Below are 19,255 nucleotides of genomic sequence, written 5' to 3'. Positions count from 1 at the left end.
TGGAGCTGGGATTCCCGCAAGCCCTGCCACGGGCCAGCCCCAGCCGTCCAAAGAACAGCAAGCGGGCTTCAGGCTCTGCTTCCCTCACTCCCCGTCCGGGGCCAGAGAGAGCTTTAGGCTTCCAGGCAACTCCCCTGCTTCCATGCCTTCCATGGCTCCCCAGTGCCCTCTAGATAAAGACCAAACTCAGTGAGGCCCTTAAGATCCTGTGCTCTGGCCTCTGACCGTCTCTGGAGCCCACCTCCCGCCATGTCCTGCTCTCTGTGCCACAGAGATCTGTGCCTCCGTACCTCCCGTTCCCTTTGCCAGGCATGCTGTCCCTCTACCTAGGGGCTTCAGCTCAAGTGCCACCTCCCCCCGACCTCCCACCACCGCTGAGGCCCTCCCGTGCTTTCCCTGCGATTTGTGAAGCCCCATTGTGACCCGGTGGGTCGTTAGGGGTGGTGGCCACAGCCGGTGAGGGCGGAGACGGGGCAAGCTGCAGGCAGCGCGGCCACGGGGCGGGTGCCCCCAAGTGCTCGGCCCCTCAGGAGGTGCCACGTCACATAAATGCCCCTCTCTGATGCACGGGCGGGGCCGGGCAATGACCGCACCAGGTGAAGTGGCCTTCGATCTGTCAGAGACAATCTGGGGTGGCGTGAGACAGACGTGGAAGGGAGCTGGCTTCTGGGCTCCGGGGTGAGCAGGAAAGGAAATGGAGGAGGAAGAGAGGCAAGGGGGCTCCCGGGGCCCCTGCAGAGGGCACTGAATACCCACTGAGAAGTCTTGGGAGTAAGTTGGCCCCGTCTCTCGGACCCTCACTGTGTCCGGACCAGCCTTCCACACGCGGTCTGAACCTGTCTGCACCTCTGGCCAGCGTGGGGGCAAAGGTAAGGCCGCCAGCAGGTTCCCTGTTCGTCTTCAGACCTTCCCAACGGACCGGTGCTGCCCCATACAATGCCCCACCTACGGCATTTTTACTTTGCATTTTCTAGTAGCCACTTAAAAAAAAAATAAGCAGCTGAAGTTAATTTTACTGTTTTATTTTTTTAGTGTTTATTTTTGAGAGAGAGAGAGAGAGAGAGTTCGAGCAGGGGAGGGGCAAGGACAGAGGGGGACAGAGGAGCCAAAGCAGGCTCTGTGCTGACAGCAGTGAGCCCAGTGAGGGGACTTGAACTCATGAACCATGAAATCATGACCTGAGCCAAAGTCGGCCGTGTCACCGACTGAGCCACCCAGGCGCCCCAAATTTTAATGTTCTATTTAACCCAGTAGACTCCAATATCATTTCATGTAATCCAGATTTTTTAAATTGTTGAGATTTTTTTTTATTGTTTTTCTTACTAAGTGTTCAAAATCCAGTGTGTCTTATGTACTTACAACACATCTCAGGTTGGAGTAGACACATTTCAAGTTCTCAACGGCTACATGCGGCCACTGCACTGGCCACTGGGAAGCACTGCTCTAGACGATGCCCTGACAAGAGCCAGGACCATGACTGTATTCACCACAATTATCTCTAGGGTCTGGCATGTAACACATACTCAGGAAATGTTTGTTGAATGACTGGCTGACCAACTGGGTAAGTGGAAGAATGAATGAATGAATAAATGAACAAACAGTCTGAGACCTTGTTAGATCAAAAGCCAGATTCCCAGCACGTGCCATGGGAAGAGCCTAGAAATAAATTCTAGTCCCACTTTTGCATCCAAGCCTTTGCATGACCATAAGTGAGTCCTTCCCCTCTCTGGATCTCAGTTTCCCCATCTGTACGATGGGTTGTGGGTTGGACTGCATGATTTTTTTCTCTGCCTTTCACTAGAGGTGCTCAAGGGGAGGCTGCTGTCCTCTCTGCAGCTCCCTTCCCTATGTCAGGCCCCCGGGGAAGTTCCCTGCCCCATTCCCCCAACTACCCCACTCTCCCTCCTCCTGTGTGTGAGACAGGAGGTCTCAGGAGAGGCCTCCAGGTGACCTTCTGTGCAGAACAGAGCCAGGCCTCAGTGGACTCCTGCCAAAAATAGCCGTGGCACAGGGAATGAGGTTACCATGTATCCTTGGGCTTGGCCCTCCTCCTTGGTCACTTCCATATCTCACATTTGTTCAGAGCTAGGAAGAGAGCAAGGCAGCGCTTATCCCTTTGATTCTGTAGAGAAGGAAAAGGGAGGCCAAGAGATGTGCGCGGTCCTGTCCAAGGTCACACAGTGAACAGGGCAGAAGTGGGCCTCTATTTGCCTCATCTGAAAAATGGGCACAAAACCTGCCTTCCTCCCATCGAATGTCAGTGCCTCAAACCCAGCCTCTGCTACCTACAGCCCTGTGATACTGTCTCGCTGTACCTCTGGAACTCCTTCTTTGTCAACCGATTGCCATGCCACTGCGATGTGTTAACATAGGTAAAGTGCTTCGAAAGTGATAGATATTATTATTAGCCTCCACAGGAGAGCGGTCCGCAGTTCAAATGAGGCGAGGGGTGCGACTGGGATTTACAAACTGTAAAGTCCTCTCTTGAGAGGCGGGCACTTTTTGGCTGCAAACGAGGTTGCAAACTGTACTCCACACAGTGACTTGCAAAGTGTTTTGTGAACGTTGCCGCATTAAGGAGGCTGTTGCAGATTAGCTTTTTATAATCTGAAAGGCACTTCAAATTCGTAAATCACTTTGGAGACCTTAGGGCTCTTTGTAAGGGCTTTCTAGACTGTCGAGTGCAAGTCTGAAACGAGTGGCCTTTCAAAGCCATGGGCAAGAAGCAGGGTGGGAGCGGGTAGAGGAAGAAACTAGAACCAGAGAATCACGACAGCAGCCCATTTGCCCTCTGATCTCGGCACCATCGCCACCCATGCCAGCCGGTGCGGAGAAATTCCAGCGCATCTGCAGACTCCTGCTATTCTCCTCTGAGGCCAGGGAGGCCTCGCTGCATTGCTGACTCAGCCAAATGGGATGAGTTAAGCAGGAATTGGGCCCCATCTTCCTTGCACTTCTGCCTTGTCTTTTTTCTTTTTTTCTACCACAAAGGCAATGAACCTGACACCATTTAAAGATTTCCCTGTGGGCTGGGAAGATGGTGAGCTCCTGGGCTGCCCGATGACCTTGCTCTGAGGCCCAGACTTGGGCCTGCTCTAGAGACCCAGCCCAGACTGCCTGCTACTCCCGAGTTGACAGAGTAGCAGGGGTTCAAGGGCTGGGGGCAGGTGGAGGCCACTGCCTTCAAACAGATGTGGGGGGCGGTGCAAAGGCCCCAGGTTCTTGGGTTCCAATCCCAGCCCTGCAAGTTTCTCACCTACGACCTTGGGCAAGTTCCCTTACTCTGAGCCGGGAGTCCCTCAGCTGTAACTTAGACTGATAATGCTCTTTTTTTTTTTTTTTTAATTTTCTTTTAATGTTTATTCATTTTTTGAGAGACAGAGACAGAGTGCAAGCAGGGTTGGGGCAGAGAGAGAGGGAGACACAGAATCTGAAGTAGGCTCCAGGTTCTGAGCTGTCAGCACAGAGTCCAAGGCAGGGCTCGAGCTCATGAACCATGAGATCATGACCTGAGCTGAAGTGGGGTGCTTAACCGACTGAGCCACCCAGGCGCCCCTGATAATGCACATTTGCTTGCAGGCTTTGGGTGGCCTGGTGTGCATGCAAATTCTGTCCCTTCTGCTATCCAGAGGCCTGTGGGCTTTCCAATAAGGGAGAAATAGAAGGTGAGGCAGCCTTTACAGCTTCGGGGTCATGAGCATGGCATTTCAAGTCCTAAAGACCTGGATTCAAATCCTGGCTCTGTGACACACAGCTTTGTGTCTTTAGGCAAGTCACATCAACCCCTTGAGCCTTCATTTCCTCAGCTATAAAATGGGTGTAATAATAGTTGCTGCCTTGCAAAAAGCTGGTGAGTATTTGTGTGGCACAAAATGGCACCTAAGGACTGTTCCATCAATGGTAACTGTGATCCGCCTCTCCCCAAACCGTGTGGGGAACCCCAGTGTACTTCCTAAGGCCATGCAATTCCCCTTCCTGTGCCTCCTCACATTTGGGCAATTCCTTGATAAAAAGCCTGCCTTACCATGTGACCCAGATGACATCTGGGGCCCTGAGCCCTCTTCATCCAGCTAGAGTCTTCTGCCCCTGCCGTTTCTGCAGAAACCTTTTTTTTTTTTTTCACAGCCCCATCTCCCTATGGTCCCTGGACTGCATGATGTTGGCCCCAGAGTGGAAGCTCCTCTGAGCTCCTTATACAAACCACGCACAAGCAACGCGCCCTTTGCTGTAGGTGTCGCAAAGGAGGGTCTACCGGAATCTGCTCCAGAGACGTCTCCCTGAGCTCACCCCAGGCTTTCTCCACCTGCTGGCTTCTGCCTCTCTCCCTCCTGCCCTGCCTTCTCTTCCTCTCCTCCCTTTTCAGGAGCAAGTCATCAACATTTTGCCCTCTGCCTCCCGCAGCGTACCTCATTTTTTGAACCAAGCCAGGCTCTTCCTGGGATTGTAGTGAATGCGAGTTTGCTTCATCTAGTTGCATCCATGGGTCTGTGTGATATTTCAGGGCTGGTACCATGTCCCTGCGCGCTGTTGTATCCCCAGCCCCCAGCCCAGTATTTGGCCCCCACTAGGCATTTGGTAAATATGTAGCAAGTAAAAATGAGTGGGACAGGGGCTACCGAGGAAGGGGACTGAGAAAGTTGCTTTCTGTGGCTGTCTGGGGCCTCTTGCTCTTGGAGGTCAGTTCTGTGGCAGAGGGACTAATTTAGGACGAGGCTGAAGCTGATATGTGTCTGTCTCAGGCCCCAGAAACGACACAGTGCTAACACATTCTTGGCTCCTTCGAGGGCCGCGTGAACAGTAACACTCGGGGGTCCTTCTTTAGGGTCTAACACATGGGCCTGTCCTGAGGGGTACAAAGGGCAACAAAGAAACAGGGCAGGGGCTCCCAGGACAGGGTTCCCATCAGACTCCCTGGGACTTTACTCCCCGTAAAGTATTTAACCACCAGAGCCACCTGGGCCTCACACCTCCTTCCCAAGACCTGATTCAAATGTCTGATGTGGGACGTGGTGATTGATTTATTAAAAGTCCTAGGTGATTCCAATATACCTCCCTGACACAGAGAAAAGAACTGTGTTTCATTTTTTGTTTTTAAAGTAATCTGTCTGTAATGCCTGTGGGGTTTCCACATCGGGCCCCCCGAGGAGCAGGCTGTCGGTAGGCCGGTGGTTCAGGGTGAAGGCCTGGCCAGATGGGAGAGAGGAAGGGACATGGGCTTTGCAGGCATTGGAGAACCTGGGTTTGAACTCTGTCCTCCAGCATCCCAGCTCTGTGGCCTTGGGCAAGTCACTTCAGCTGTGTGCATGTCGGTGTCCTCTGTTAATTGACAGAATTCCTACTGCACAGGTTGGCTGAGATCAATCGCCTAACACAGGGTCCAGCCTACAGCCGGTGCTCCATAAAGTGTGGTTCCATTACCTTCCTGACCAAGCTACGGGGTGGGAGGGGAGGTCACGTGGGGCCCCCAGCCTGGCTCAGTACCTGACGGGAAGAACCCCGGCCTGGGAGAATGTTCTAGTGCTGACCCATCATGATATGTGACCTTGGCCAAGTCCGCCTCGGTGACCCCATTCAGCTCTGACCCGGGAGACAGGTGAGGGCTGACATTTAAGGGGGTGAATAGATCTGCTTCAGCCAATTCTCTGGGGCAGATCACTCAACCTCTCTGAGCCTCAGTTTCCTCACCTGTGAACAGACATCCAGCAGTGTGCACATCTCACTGCAACTCTGTTTGGTGACGTCATGTCGCTAGCTTGGCGTGGGCCATGGTGGGAGTATTGACACCACGTAAATTGGCAAACATTACAAATCAGGATTTCCCCGGCTTCCCCTTCCATCCCCACTCTGCCCCTGACAGTCAGTTCACCAGCACGTCGGCCACCGGGACTCCGATAAATCAACTTTCACCATGGTTGTTGGGAGATTCAGAGAACTATTGCCTGTTAAGCAATTAGCACAGCACCTGGGACTTAGCACAGCACCTGGGCACTAATATGTACTAGTCACACACACTTAAAATTTATCAGCTATCACTTTGTCTCCGGCCTGATAAATGGTGATCACATGTGTGATCTCATATAGCTTTAACAACCCTAGGAAATATCTAGAAGAGGAAATTCAGGCTCAGACGGGCTCGCTGACTTCAAATGCAATTAGATTGTGCAGGCCTACTATGTGCTGAGTTTATTTTTATATACCCATCTCAGTTCAGCCTCACCAACCCCGTTTTCTCACTACGGTTGAAAGGCCCAGAATGGGCAAGCGACCCACCCGAGGTCCCACGTTGCACACGGGGCCTTGTATCTGTCTTGAACCTACATGCACGGGTCTCCGCTTCTGCCTGGCTCCCTCCGAACCACATCCAGCTGCATTCTCTTCTGAATCAGGGTAAGCTTTGCCGATATGATCTCTCTGGCCCTTTCTAGCTCTGACATCCTCGGTATTTAAATCAGCACATGAATATTTCACAAGCATCCCCGGCGAAAATAACCCCCTGCCTGGTTATGTCAGGCCGAGGCCCCAGTGGCTGCCGGGCGCTTCAGCTATTTGCGAGACCTGCAATTCTGCGAGGCCGCCCGGCAGCAGCCAAGGAATCGATAGCCTTTAAATAAGTAATTAGAGGAGCTGAGGACGTCGGCACAGCCAGGAGTGAGCAGGGGAATATAAACTCATAACTCTCCCAGACTCACTGTGGAAGGCCGGGCTCTGTTTCTTGCTCAAGACATGTGGCGGGGCCTGGGGCAGGGCGAGGGGTGGGGCAAGCACAGGGAAGCGGAAGATGAGGCATTTATTGAGCCCTCCCCATGTGTCAGGGCTTGCTCTCATCATTGCCATGCCCAGTGTTCTCCAAAGATGTTAAGGCTCAGAGAGGGGAAGTCAGTTGCCCAGGGCCACACAGCTAGGAAATGGCAGAGGCTGCAGGCCTGTCTGACTTGAGCACAGATTTCTCTCAGCTTTGGCACTATTGACATCTTTTTGGCCAGGTAATTCTTTGTTTTGGGGGTGGGGGGCCCTCCTGTGCATTATAGGATATCTTAGCCCTGGCCTCTACCCTCTAGATGCTGGTAGCACGTCCTCCTCACTTGTGACACTCGAAAATGTCTCTGAACATTGCCATATGTCCCCTTGGGGGCAAAAATCCCCCTCTGCCCCGGTGAGAGCCCCTGCTTTAGAGTCTGTGTTTACTAGGCTGTTCCTCTCCTCTGCTGCCGGTGTCTTTTAGGATAAGGATCAAAATCTTTCTCCCCACTGAGAGAGGCAGTTCTGGAACCAAAGCCAGGCCAGGTGAGAGCACACCAGCTGTGTGACCTTGGGCTAGTTCTCAACCTCTCCGTGCCCTGGTTTCCCTATCTGTAAAATGAGCCCTCACCCCCACAAAAGGTGATCGTGAGGTTTAAATGAGTTAGCGTACGTGAAGCATTCAGAGCAGTGCCTGGCACACACAGTGTGAGCCATCACGACAGTCCAAGGGCCTGCGTGACCAAGTCCCAGCCCATGCCTGTTCTCCCCATCAGAAAGGGGAGAAGGACCCCAGCTCCTGCTAGGGAGCTCCACAACAACTTCTGCTGTTCCCCGTCTTCCCCTCGCACTCCCCCTCCTGCCAGCCTTGGAGATGCTGGAGAAAACAGCGACAAGGACGGCCACGTAGTCCCACAGGATCACAAGGCACTAAGAACAAAAACTGCCTCTTCCTCTTTCCCTGCAGTGCCGGTGGTGCATAGAGAGGCGTGTGGAGGCCCACACCTGATTTACAAAAGCATCCGATTAAAATACAATTCCTTTTATTATCCAGTAAACTATAAAAATACATATAAACAAACACATTTTGTCACTGGAGTTGGTCAGCACATTTTACTGGTCTATAGCGTGTGTTTTGTTACACTGACGTCTGTTAAAAACAAGGTTCCAGAATGCTGTCCTCCTTTGGGTGCTCGGGAGAAATAGTATCTAGAAAGGCATTCCAGGGTGTCCTTACAGGAACAGCTCCCAGTGCAGGAGCATATGTGGGCGTGGCTTAAATCTTCCCTTTCTTTAGAAGGAAGGGTCCCTAGACATTACCAGGTCTAGTCTTCTCCTAGTGGAGGAATCTGAGGCCCAGGACCGTCCTTTGTCCAAGTTCAGAGAACAACTTGTTCAGCAACCGTTTTCTGAGTGTATTAGTGAGCCCCAGCTGCTGTAATAGATAGGCCCTCAACCTCAGTGGCACCATGGAGTTGTCTTTCTTGCTCACATGGCAGGTGTTCTGGTTAATGAATGAGCCTTCTAGATGGTGACTCATGGACCCAGGTTCCTTACTTGTGGCTGCACCCTCCTCTAGGGCCTCAGAATCATCCGCTTTCAGCTGGATGGGGAAAGAATTCTGAAGATTGCACATTTTTACAGATTTTTACAGGTTTTTTTTAATTAAAAAATTTTTTTAATGCTTATCTATTTCGGGGAGAGAGAGAGACAGAGTGTGAGTGGAAGAGGGGCAGAGAGAGAGGGAGACAGAGAATCTGAAGCAGGCTCCAGGCTCCAAGCTGTCAACACAGAGCCTGACACGGGGCTTGAACTCATGAACCATGAGATCATGACCTGAGCCATGTTTAACCATGGATGTTTAACCAACTGAGCCACCCAAGTGCCTGGAGTCTTTTTTGTTTGTTTGTTTGTTTCAATTAATGTCAGGCTGGGGAGTGGCCCATGTTGCTTCTATGCATGTTCCATTGGCCATTCCTAAGTCATATTCCATACCTAACTGCAAATGAGGTTGGGAAGTGTAGTCTGGCTGTGTGTTCAGAAGGAAGAAGACACAGGCTGGTGGGTAGTGGACCAGGTCTCAGTGTCTGGCCCTGGGCTAGAAGCTGCCTGGGCAGGGATGGCTAAGAAGGCAGACCTTCCCTCTTGGGGCTCACAGCGTGGAGGCGGTGGGGTGTGGTAGCAGGTGCAGGCAGCTAATGTCCTCAGCCTGAGGTTCAGAATAAGGACTTGTCTTTTTGAGCCCTCCCTCCCATTGATCACTGGAAGTCTATTTACTTCTCTCTAGAGAGACCCCATCCCCCGATAAGTCTGAGACTGCTGGGGTCCTTGCCAACTCAGTCCAAAAGGAGTCAGCGATCCCTGTTTCTAAAAGACTGCAGAGAAGAAACCGGAACGCCTGGTTCATTTTCTGAAAGGCCCTATTCTCTGCAGTCTTTCCTTTTCGGGGGAGGTGGAGGGAGCCTCTCTCCCCAGGTCACCTGTCACTTCACACTGCCACAGGCCTGGGCTCTCAATAGAACAGCTTTGGAGAGGTGGCCTGGCTCCTCAGTTCACCTGCACGTGTGTGCACAGAGCCACCTATAGCAGGGCATCTGGGTGGCTCAGCTGGTTAAGTGTCCGACTTCAGCTCATGTCATGATCTTGGAGTTCGTGGGTTTAAGCCCTGCATTGTTGGGCTCCATGCGGGCAGCACAAAGCCTGCTTGGGATTCTCTCTGCCCCTCCCCAGCTCACTCACACACACACACACACACACACACACACTCTCTCTCTCTCAAAATACATATATGAACTTTAAAAAAAAAAAAAAAAGAAAAGAACTAGCTATAGTACCCATTTGCCACTTTAGTTAACCAGTATCTATTTGGGGGATCCCAAGATGGTGAGAGGACCTCCCGTTACAGAAGCTGATCGGGGCAGATATCTGCACCCCCATCAGCTAGAATAGGGACATGTGGCCCAGAGTGTGGCCAAATGGATGTGCCCTCCCAGGACTTTGTTTTGTTTTGTATTTTAATTTTTTTCAACATTTATTATGTTTGAGAGACAGAGAAAGAGCACAAGCAGGGGAGGGGCAGAGAGAGAGGGAGATGCAGAATCCGAAGCAGGCTCCAGGCTCCGAGCTGTCAGCACAGAGCCTGACGCGGGGCTGGAACTCAGGAACGGCAAGATAGTGACCTGAGCCAAAGTCGGATGCTCAACGGACCAAGACACCCAGGCGCACCCCAAGGACTTTGAATCTTTACAGTGACACAGGCACAGGGCCAGTCGAACTTTAAAGGCCACTGCAGCAGAATGGCATCTAGTGATGTGTGATACATCATCTCCATGGCCCAAGGTGCCAGCAGGAGCCCCAGGGACCAGCTGGCAGATGGCACCTTGGCTGGGCCTTAACTCTCTGGGTTCCTGTTAAGCCTGTTTCTCCAGTTCCCTTGCATGCACCACCTGACACTTTTCCAGACAATTCCTTTAGGTTAACTGGAGTCAGTTTTTACTAACTGCAGCCGAGAACCCTTCTTCTGCAGCCCGTGCTGGAGCCAGGCCACCAACCCACGCCCTCCAGGATTTTCTTTGCAGCCAGCTTCACCCAGGGCCATCCCAGATCCCACCCCCCCCTCCCCCCCCCCCCCCACACACACAGGACTAACAGCTTCCACACTCAAGGGAGAAGCCAAGGCTCCTGGCTCTTTCCTCCAGGAGATTCTGAGCAAATCTCTAATTAACCTGTCTGTTCACACTCCTTCGACATCCAAAGTTCTCAAGAGGGCTGTGGGCAGAACCAACATAATTGGTTTTCTTTGCAATCCTGTGTATTTTATGCATTTAAAACTGTTATTCTGAGAAGAGATCCATCGTCTTCACTCAGTGCCAAAGGGGTCTGGGGCGCCAGAAAGGTGAGGATCCCCCTGGACTGCTGGTAACAGGATTCCCTCCTCCATGATGCAAGGCCCCTTTGCTTTCTGAGACCCCTAATGGGTTGGAGAACCACCCCATCCTCCCGGGGCCATTCTTTCTGGAAAGAGATCCCTACTTCCTTCTGGGGCCAGCTCCTCTCCCCACCCTAGAGGTAGGTGGTCCCAGCAGAGGCTGCCATGTTGTCACATAACCCCACTCTCCAGCTTCAGCTGACTGGTTAGGGAGGGCCGGGCTCTGGACCCAAGCCAGGCCAGACAGGCCCTTCTCTGCAGTTGCTTTTTCTTTTGCTTCTTCTTTCTCTCTTTTTTTCTTTTCCTTTCCTTTCTTTTGAGAGAGAGAGCATGAGCAGGGGAGAGGGGCAGAGGGAGAGAGAGAGAGACTCTCAAGTAGGCTTCATACTCAGCATGGAGTGGGACGTGTGGCTTGATCCCATGACCCAGGGATCACGACTTAAACCAAAATCAAGAGTTGGACACTCAACTGACTGAGCCACCCAGGTGCCCCTCTGCAGTTGGTTTTCTAAAGTGGAACTCGGGGTCACCAGTTACACTCTTCCCTGTGGGGGCTCAGAGTTGAGAGTGGTCAAGTTTCCCACAAAGTAAGGGAAGCCAATTGAGTAGGACAGAGAGGCTGAAGAGAGAGAGACAGAGACAGAGAGACAGAGAGAGAAGAAAGGAAGAAAGAGAAGGGGGGGATGCAGGGAGGGAAGGGGAAAGGGAAAGAGAGGGAGCTGGCTGCATCCTGGCCCATGGTTTGTTTAGTTGTGACCCTGCTGGTTTGGTATTCATTTAGGTATGGTTATTCATTGCTTCCTTAAGTTCCCCATTTTTGGCCTCAGCTAGTTGGAAATGTAGTTTGTCACTGTCTGTCTTATTCCCACTGAATCCCCAGGGTCTGCACAGAGACTGGCACATAGTAGGTGTGCAGTCAGCACCCGTGAATGAAGGAATGAATGAATGAACAAGGTACAGAGGAGAGGGTGAGTGTGTCTACGTGGGGAGATGTCAGGAATCATATGGGGCGGGAGGTGATGTTCAAAGTGGGATTTAAAGGGTTAATAGGAGCTTTCTGGATGACAGCTGTGGGGGAAGAGGCTGGAAAAGACAGCAGAGACTAGGTTGAAAAAGGCTTAGCTATCAGACTAAAAATTGGGATTTTCAAATTATTTCTCATGCCTCTTTATTTTGAGAGAGAGGGAGAGAGAGAAAGTGTGAGCAGGAAAGGGGCAGAGAGAGATGTGGATGTAAAATCCAAAGCAGGCTCTGTGCTGACAGCAGCAAGCCCGGTGTGGGGCTCAAACTCATGAACCGAAATGCAAGAACGTGACCTGAGCTGAAGCCAGATACTCAACCAACTGAGTTACCCAGAGCCCCAGGGTTTTGGGGTTTTTTTTAATTGTATTTAAATCCAAGTTAGTTAATATATAGTGTAATAATGGTTTCAGGAGTAGAATTTAGTGATTAAACATTAGGATATTTAGGGGCACCTGGGTGGCTCAGTCAGTCAAGGTTAAGCGTCTGCCTTCAGCTCAGGCCATGATCTCACGGGTCCATGGGTTTGAGCCCCGCATTGGGCTCTGTGCTGTCAGTGTAGAGCCTGCTTTGGATCATCTGTCCCCGTCTCTCTCTGCCCCTCCCCCCCATGCTCTCTGTTTCTCTCAAAAAATAGACATCAAAAAAAGGTTTTTTTTAATTGGGATTTTTACAAGTAGTGGCTTATCTAGGTCTAAATTCTAAGTGTTCCTAATGATGCCTGAGCTCCATCTATATGAGCAAACGTGTGGGTGCTCTTAGGCTCCCCTCATGGCCCTGCCTCTAGAGACCCTGCTAATAGGAAAATCAGGCTCTCTTTCCATCCCACCCAACACCCTCTCTCATCCCCGACTGCCCCCACAGCGGTCCCTGCTAAGCCTTCTTGTGGCTCCATCCAGCAGGTCCTGACCTTCACCGACCTCTGGGCAGCCTTCCACCTTCTGACCTTCACCCCCACTGCTTCTCCCCTGCAGCTCCTTGTCTGTCCCTCTCGAGGTCTCTTCTCCCTGGACCCACAGCCGTTCCTTAAATATCAGTGGCCTTCAGCGCCTGTACTGCTTCCTTCCCTCGCTCTGCACTCCCCCTGGATGGCCCCTTCCCCTCCTGTGGCTTCAGGGACCACTTCAAGCTGCACATTCCCATCGGCTCCAGACGCAATTACCCGGAGACTGGACCTTCTCCTCCGGGCTCTGCCGTGGGCACCTTGGACGCAAACACATCCCGAATCAGACTCATCATCTTCCCCTCCTGCCCACTGTTTGCACCCTCCCCCTGATGTACATACCGCCTCCTGTTCTGTGAAGAGCCTGTGAGGAGAGGGAAGGAAACAGGCTCGGAGGAGGGCAGGACTGAGCACGTGGAGTGTCTGCCTGACTCCGGTCATGCTGCTCGATTAGGACTCAGGATGGGGCAGTGTTTCTCACCTCTGACCCCCAGGCCTCCGGGGGCCCGGCCAGTAAACGTTGACCAGATCGATTTCCACCGTGTTGGGAAGTCAGCGGTCAGCTGCTGACCACACTGTCAATTATTCAGGCTCCCTGGGATTCCACCAAGAGCAACGATTTAACTAAAGCGTGGCTCCATTGTCCTCACGCACCCAACTTTCCCTCAGAGGCCTGGGCGGGGGGGCCGCCTCTCGGAGCAGCCAGGCAGAGGTCGGACCCAGCCCCTGCTCCCACTCCCCAGCCCATATGTCCATCCAGGACTTGAGAGCGTCTTCATCGTGCGGTGTCTTGGAGGTTTTCCTGGGCCAAGGCGGGGGAGGGGGCTGAGGCCTTGAAGGCATAGCTGGGACCAATGGCCGGAAGTTACCTGAGGCAGGTCCCGGCAGGTGTAAGCTAGCGGGCAGCAGACCACCATCCGGAGGCACAGCTATCACACAGAGAGACTGGACTGTCCAGGAGAAATAATGATCATTTTCAGGGTGCTTTAAATTTGCAAACTTTTCATGACATGCATCATCATGTGGCCTCCAGCCTTTTTTGGGAACCAGGTGATACATCAATAAAAACACGTTCATTTGATAGTTGCTTATTGAACAGGCCAGGCACTTTGCTAGGTGCTGTGGATGAGATAAGAATATCAATTTGGCCCCGCCCTTGAGTAATACTAGCACTAATGCTAATAATAAGGGGAACTCTGATGTGTCACGGAAGGTTCTAAACACTCGACATGCTTCAAGGCACACTACCCTCATAACAACCCAGTGAGGTGGCTGCTGGAGCTGTCTCCATTTTATAGGCAAGGCAAGATTTTACAGGTGAGGCACAGAGAGGTACAAAACGTGCCCAAGGTCACACAGCCTCTGCAAATGATGCAGCTGGAATTAGAGCCCAGGTGCCTGATTTCGAGCCCCTGCTCTCAGCCTCTCTGATCAAAGGTGTGTGTGTTTTGGGGGGGGGGGGTTCATTGGGGTTAGGTAGATGATCACATATGTAATGATCTAACAGAGCTGTGGAGGAGAGATCAGAACTAATCTATCCAGGTTGCAGGGAGGAGGTGACGAGTCAGTGAAGGCTTTCTAGAAGTGTCCTCTAAGCCAAGAACTTCGGGAAGAAGAGTTGGATGGGGGAAGAGTCCAGGGAAGGAGGAACATTTACAGCGGTAGCGCTTCCAGCTGGAAGAGCCTGCAGCCCCAGTGCCCTGGGAGGACCCCCTCTGGGCCTGGGCAAAGGGGAGCAGGCAGACGGGGCCACGGTTGCGCTTCAGCCTCCCCCTCACTGTGCCCACTTCCTCTCTGTCTGCCAGCTGTATTTTTAGAACTCTTACTTTCCGATGGCTGGTGGGCTGGCAGTATCTGGGCCTTCCTCGGGACTTTTATAGTCTCCTACCACGGGTGTCTCCATCACAGCCCTCCCCTCGGAGACCTGAGCTGCTGGGCTGATCGGAAGCCCCTGAAGCCCTGACTGCTTCACCGACACAGTCGGTAACCGGTCCCCTGGGGTCAAGGGGCCCACACTCAATTGCCAGTTGACACTGGCCACCTCTTTCCCCTCTGTCTGCTTTCTCTCTTTCTTCCTGCCAGTTCAGTGCCACTCCGCTCCATGGTCCCGATCTGTGTCAGACACCGGGCTGCTGGGCGCCGACAAGACAGACCTAAAACTGACTTGAGTGCCTTTAGCATCGCCTGTGCTAGAGGCAGGGTGAGTGTACACGATTCATATCCCAAACTGGGACATGCGTGAAAGCAAAGGGGCGCTGTTAACAGTTCTGCTGGGAGCACAGCATCAACCCAAGCAAACGGAGATGGGAGGTCACCGCAGTTCAATAGAAGGATGGAAAAGTGAGGAGAGACTGGATGAATGCAGGGGCAGGTAGAAGGGAGTCTTGGTCAGGGTAATGGCACTTGCAAGGATGCAGCAAGTTTGGGGATAAGTGGAGAGTTTATGGTGGCCATAACCCGGTACCTGGACCATGGAGAGGGGGCCGGAGGAGAGCCCAGGGTGGACTCCTGGTGGGAAAAGGTGGACAGTTGGGTACAAGTGGAATAGAGTGGCAAGACCTGTCACCCCTGGGCCCATGGCAGGCATCACCAATTGATCATTGCACTCTCCTTCCCATGGATTCAACCTGCCAGCCCTCAGCACAATGCTGGGGCTGGTCACTTCCAGCTGTCAAGCTGTGCACTAGAGGAAACCTATTTGCCACAAGGGGCCCAGCAATGGGCACAGGGTGTACTTTAGCTGGAGAAAAGGCTGGAGTTCAAATAGAGAGAGGCCCAGAATGCGGGACCAAGGAGGTGGAATCTTCTCCAGGTGTTAGGGAGTCGTGTTAGGGGGAGGGATGTACCAAAGACTAACGTTTCAGGAGTCTTGGGAAGGTTGCCGAGGTGGCAGGGAAGCCAGTGAGGGGGTGCCGACATCCAGGTGAGAGAGGAAGACCTCTCCCCTCCCCTGAACTGGGAGCAGAGAAGGTTGTCTGATGACTGAGCAGATGCTGTGGGGCAGGAAGAGAAGAAGAAGGCATTGAGGATGCCTCCCAGGCTTCCCTGGGGCCTGACTTGGAGTCTGGGAGCACACTGTCTGCCAGGCAGGTGTGTCAGCACTGTGGGGGGTCCTGATGGGAAGCTTTGCTCCAGAGGTCACCAAACAGTGCAGGATCTCCGAGGAGAGGGCCACCCTGGACTCGGTGCCCCCAGGATGGGGGTGGGGCAAACTGGTTCGGCAGGTGTTACCAGAGAGCACCGGGGCCTGGAGAAATTTGCCTTTTGAGGGAATGAACCATCACAAAGATCTCATCCCTGCCCCTCAGGACCCTACAGAGGAGAAGGGGGGCCTGCAGTGGTTCCCACCCCATCTCTGAGCAATGGGAGCCCAAGGGAGCTGCTTGCAAAGTTTCAGGGTGACTTCCACAAAGGGAAACTGACGCTTCATTCCCTGGTTGGATGTCCGCTTAGCCATGGGCTGCCACCTGCCCCAGGGTCACCAGAGTGGGACATGGACACACGGCCAGGGTAAGGCCCTGGGGTCTGGTTCTGGAGAGGAGCAGGGACTGAGCCGAGTAGAGTAGAGTCTGTGGAGGGCCAAAGGGAGCGGGGGCTGCAGACTCCCCGGCGCCCTCTCGGCAGGGGGGGCAATGTGGCTGCGGAGCCAGCTGACAGGGGCAGACTTGTCTGGAGAGGGACCCCCGGTGCCTGGGGGAGGGTCTGGGAATTGAGTCTCTGGTCAGTGGGATCTTTGGGAGCCTCCACCCACTATCACCAGACCTACAGGCTTTGAGCTAAGTCCGCCCCAGCCCTGACTCCCAACAAGGGAACCAGAGCCTGGCCAGATGTCACGAGAGGAACGGCCATTTCCCTCTTCCTTCTCCCCCAACCTCCACCCTAGAGGTGAACCTGGAGGTGTGTGCATGTGCGTGTGTGTGTGACAGAGACCACCCTGCCCTCTCCAGCCCTCCCCCAAGTGCATGTGCTCTTGTGCGTGCACACACACACACACACACACACACACACACAATTTGAGGCCCTAGCTTAGCTTACCTTGAACTCCCAGCTTAGCTTACCTTGTGGAAAAAGAAGAAAGTTTTGGGTCAAATCTGAACCTGAAGTTTTAAAATGACCAGGTGTTTTTTTTTCTTTTTTTTTCTTTTTTAAGTGGGCTCCACACCCAACATGGGGCTGGAACTCATGATCCTGAGATCGAGTTACTTGCTCTACTGACTGAGCCAGCCAGATGCCCCTAAAAATGATCAGGTGTTAACCAGAATGAGACTTTTTTTTTTTTAAGTTTGAGAGAGAGAGAGAGAGAGAGAGAGGGAGAGGGAGAGAGAGAAAAGGATAGAGGGAATCCCAAGCAGTCTCCCCACTGTCAGTGCAGAGCCTGATTCGGGGATTGAACGCACAAACTGAGTTTATGACCTGAGCCTAAGTCGCATGCTTAACCGACTGAGCAGCCCAGGCACCCCTGATCCTTCTTTTATAACCAAAAGGTCTAAAAGCTAAAAAATGGACCAAAGCACTGTCAAAGGTGCATGTCTCCCAACTGGTAGGAGAGTTCACAGGGCCTGGTTGGTAGCCATTATTAGAAAAATAACTGTAACCTAATGAGCTGAAAGTCCTTAACAAGCTGTTTACAAAGGGAACCCCAAAAGGGAATTGGATTTGAAGGGAGAAAGATGATTAGACATAAGGATGGAGTGAGGTGTTGTTGAATGAACTAGGCAGAGGGACCCGGGAAGGTTGGATACCTGCCTCTGCACTCACCCCTCCCTACAAGGTCTGGGGGAGCCGTATTTATGGGAAACGGGGTCACTGTGTTATTGGTTGGGCTTCTGCTCCCAGGTCTGACTCCGAGCCCTCCCTAGGCCAGCTTCCTCCAAAGCCAGACCCAAATCTCAGGATCCCTTTGTTAAGTGGGCCCAGTGGGATGGGTGTGAGGCAGGGGATCATGCAAATGACCTTCCAGGGGGGAAGGAGCCAACAGAAGCAAGCCTCTGGCCCCCACTTAGCCCACCGCTTCAACAGCGTGGCTGGGAAGGCAGCAGAGGTGGAGCACAGGGTCCAGAAGGAAGGAGGGGAGAACACCAGCGTGAGGCATCGGGTCCCTCCTGGCACCCACCTGCTGGTAAACATGGCTCAGTCCAGGGATCTGACTCCTGAGGTCTAGTTCCTTGTGGGTGGAGGTGGGGAAAGGGAAGCAAGGGGGTGAAGGAGGGAGCTCTTGCTTCCCCCAGCTCCCCATGCCTAGGGCTGTAGAGAGGGGTTCAGCCTGGGCCCTGAATTTGGGGGGGCCTGTGGCATATCCAGGGGTGAAGGATAAGAGGTCAGGGGCTCTCAGGAGAGAACTTGGGTAGAAGACAGAAATCTGGGAGTCATCGGGGGATGCCTCCAACCTTGGTGCAAACGTGCAAACGCAGAGAGGAGGAGAAGAGGCAGCTAGGAGAAGGGAGCCTGGGGGAAGCCAACTTTTGGAAACCGGAGGAAGAGCTGCAGGAACTCGCCTAAGAGCCTGCAGCTGCCAGATCCTGGCCACCCTCCGGGCCAGACCCCCTCTGGCAGCTGCCAAGACGCATCTCTGCTGCTCTGGGAAACCTAATGGCCTGCGTCTGCCCAGGTGGGCAGCGGGACAAGTTCACCTCCCCGCTTCCTGCCTCCCCCTCCTCCAGCGTCGGCTACTGCTCTGGGCCGCTCTCCGGGGCCAGCCAGCGCTGCCCTCCCCCTCAGGCCCCACGTTCCAGACTTTCTCCTCATCAGTTTACCAGCCTGGTCTCATTCCCTCTCCGGAGCTCTCGCCAAGTTCTGCCTGGCTCCCTGCCCCTCTCTTCTCCTCTCCTTAGAGCAGTAGCCAGTTGGGGCCCCTTCTGCAGACGCAGCCTCGTGCCAGGCCCGGGGACCCCTCCCACCAAGCTAGCACTCTCAGCCTTCCAAGCGCGTCTGCGTCTGTCTTCACACCCAGTTCTGACAAGAGGGTTTATGCTCCGTGTCTGAGACTGAGCCCCCGGCACTGGTCTCTGTCCCATGTTTGTCACATTTGCCCAACCTGGGCCACACAGACTGGAGTCAGGATCTTCAAACCCTAGCCCCAGGCTGCAGCCACAGGGATGCAGATGGGAGCTGATATTCTCAGGGTTCAGGGCCTCTCTAAGCCTCAGTCGGCCATCTGTAGGCGACCCATTTGTCAGCTGGGGTCCCCCAGTCCCGTACGATTTTAAAAATACCGGTTCAGATCCATATTCCACAGCCTGTGGAAATGCAAAAATATCTTTAATATCCTTTGGAGAGTTCTGGAATGGTTTGTTTTTTCACACTCCCCTCTGCATCAGAGCTGTGGCTTCTGGTAAATTCGTTTAGTGTCTGGATTGGGCCGCTGACCCAGGCCTGCTGTTTCGTTTTTACACAGCTCTGGCCGAGACAGGGAATGCAGTGGCCACCTTCCGCTATTTCCACCAGAAACCCATGGAGGAAGGTATCTGTGTGTAAGGCAGGCAGGCACAGGGAGATTTAGGGAAGTGGGGTGGATGGTTCCAAGTGCTACAATTAAATCAACTTCAAACGGAACACTGGACATCCTGTTCTTAAAAGTTCTTGGGTCACCCCACCCCTGGGAAGTTTCATGAGCCCTTTGACCTTGC

The 19,255-nt window shown here is 53.1% G+C and overlaps 1 long non-coding RNA gene across 1 annotated transcript; it reads left to right on the top strand.

The window, feature by feature from the left end:
* Positions 1–452: 452 nt before the first annotated feature.
* LOC123593510 lies at positions 453–4,396 on the top strand. The gene is made up of 2 exons (XR_006710357.1): positions 453–869; positions 4,126–4,396. It is a non-coding gene; the product is annotated as an uncharacterized LOC123593510 (long non-coding RNA).
* Positions 4,397–19,255: the final 14,859 nt, after the last annotated feature.

This window comes from Leopardus geoffroyi, chromosome D4 (genome assembly GCF_018350155.1).
Source record: "Leopardus geoffroyi isolate Oge1 chromosome D4, O.geoffroyi_Oge1_pat1.0, whole genome shotgun sequence".
Classification (NCBI taxonomy): Eukaryota; Metazoa; Chordata; class Mammalia; order Carnivora; family Felidae; genus Leopardus; species Leopardus geoffroyi.
Note: the sequence above shows the minus strand (reverse complement) of the source record. Positions and strands in the feature narration are given on the sequence as shown.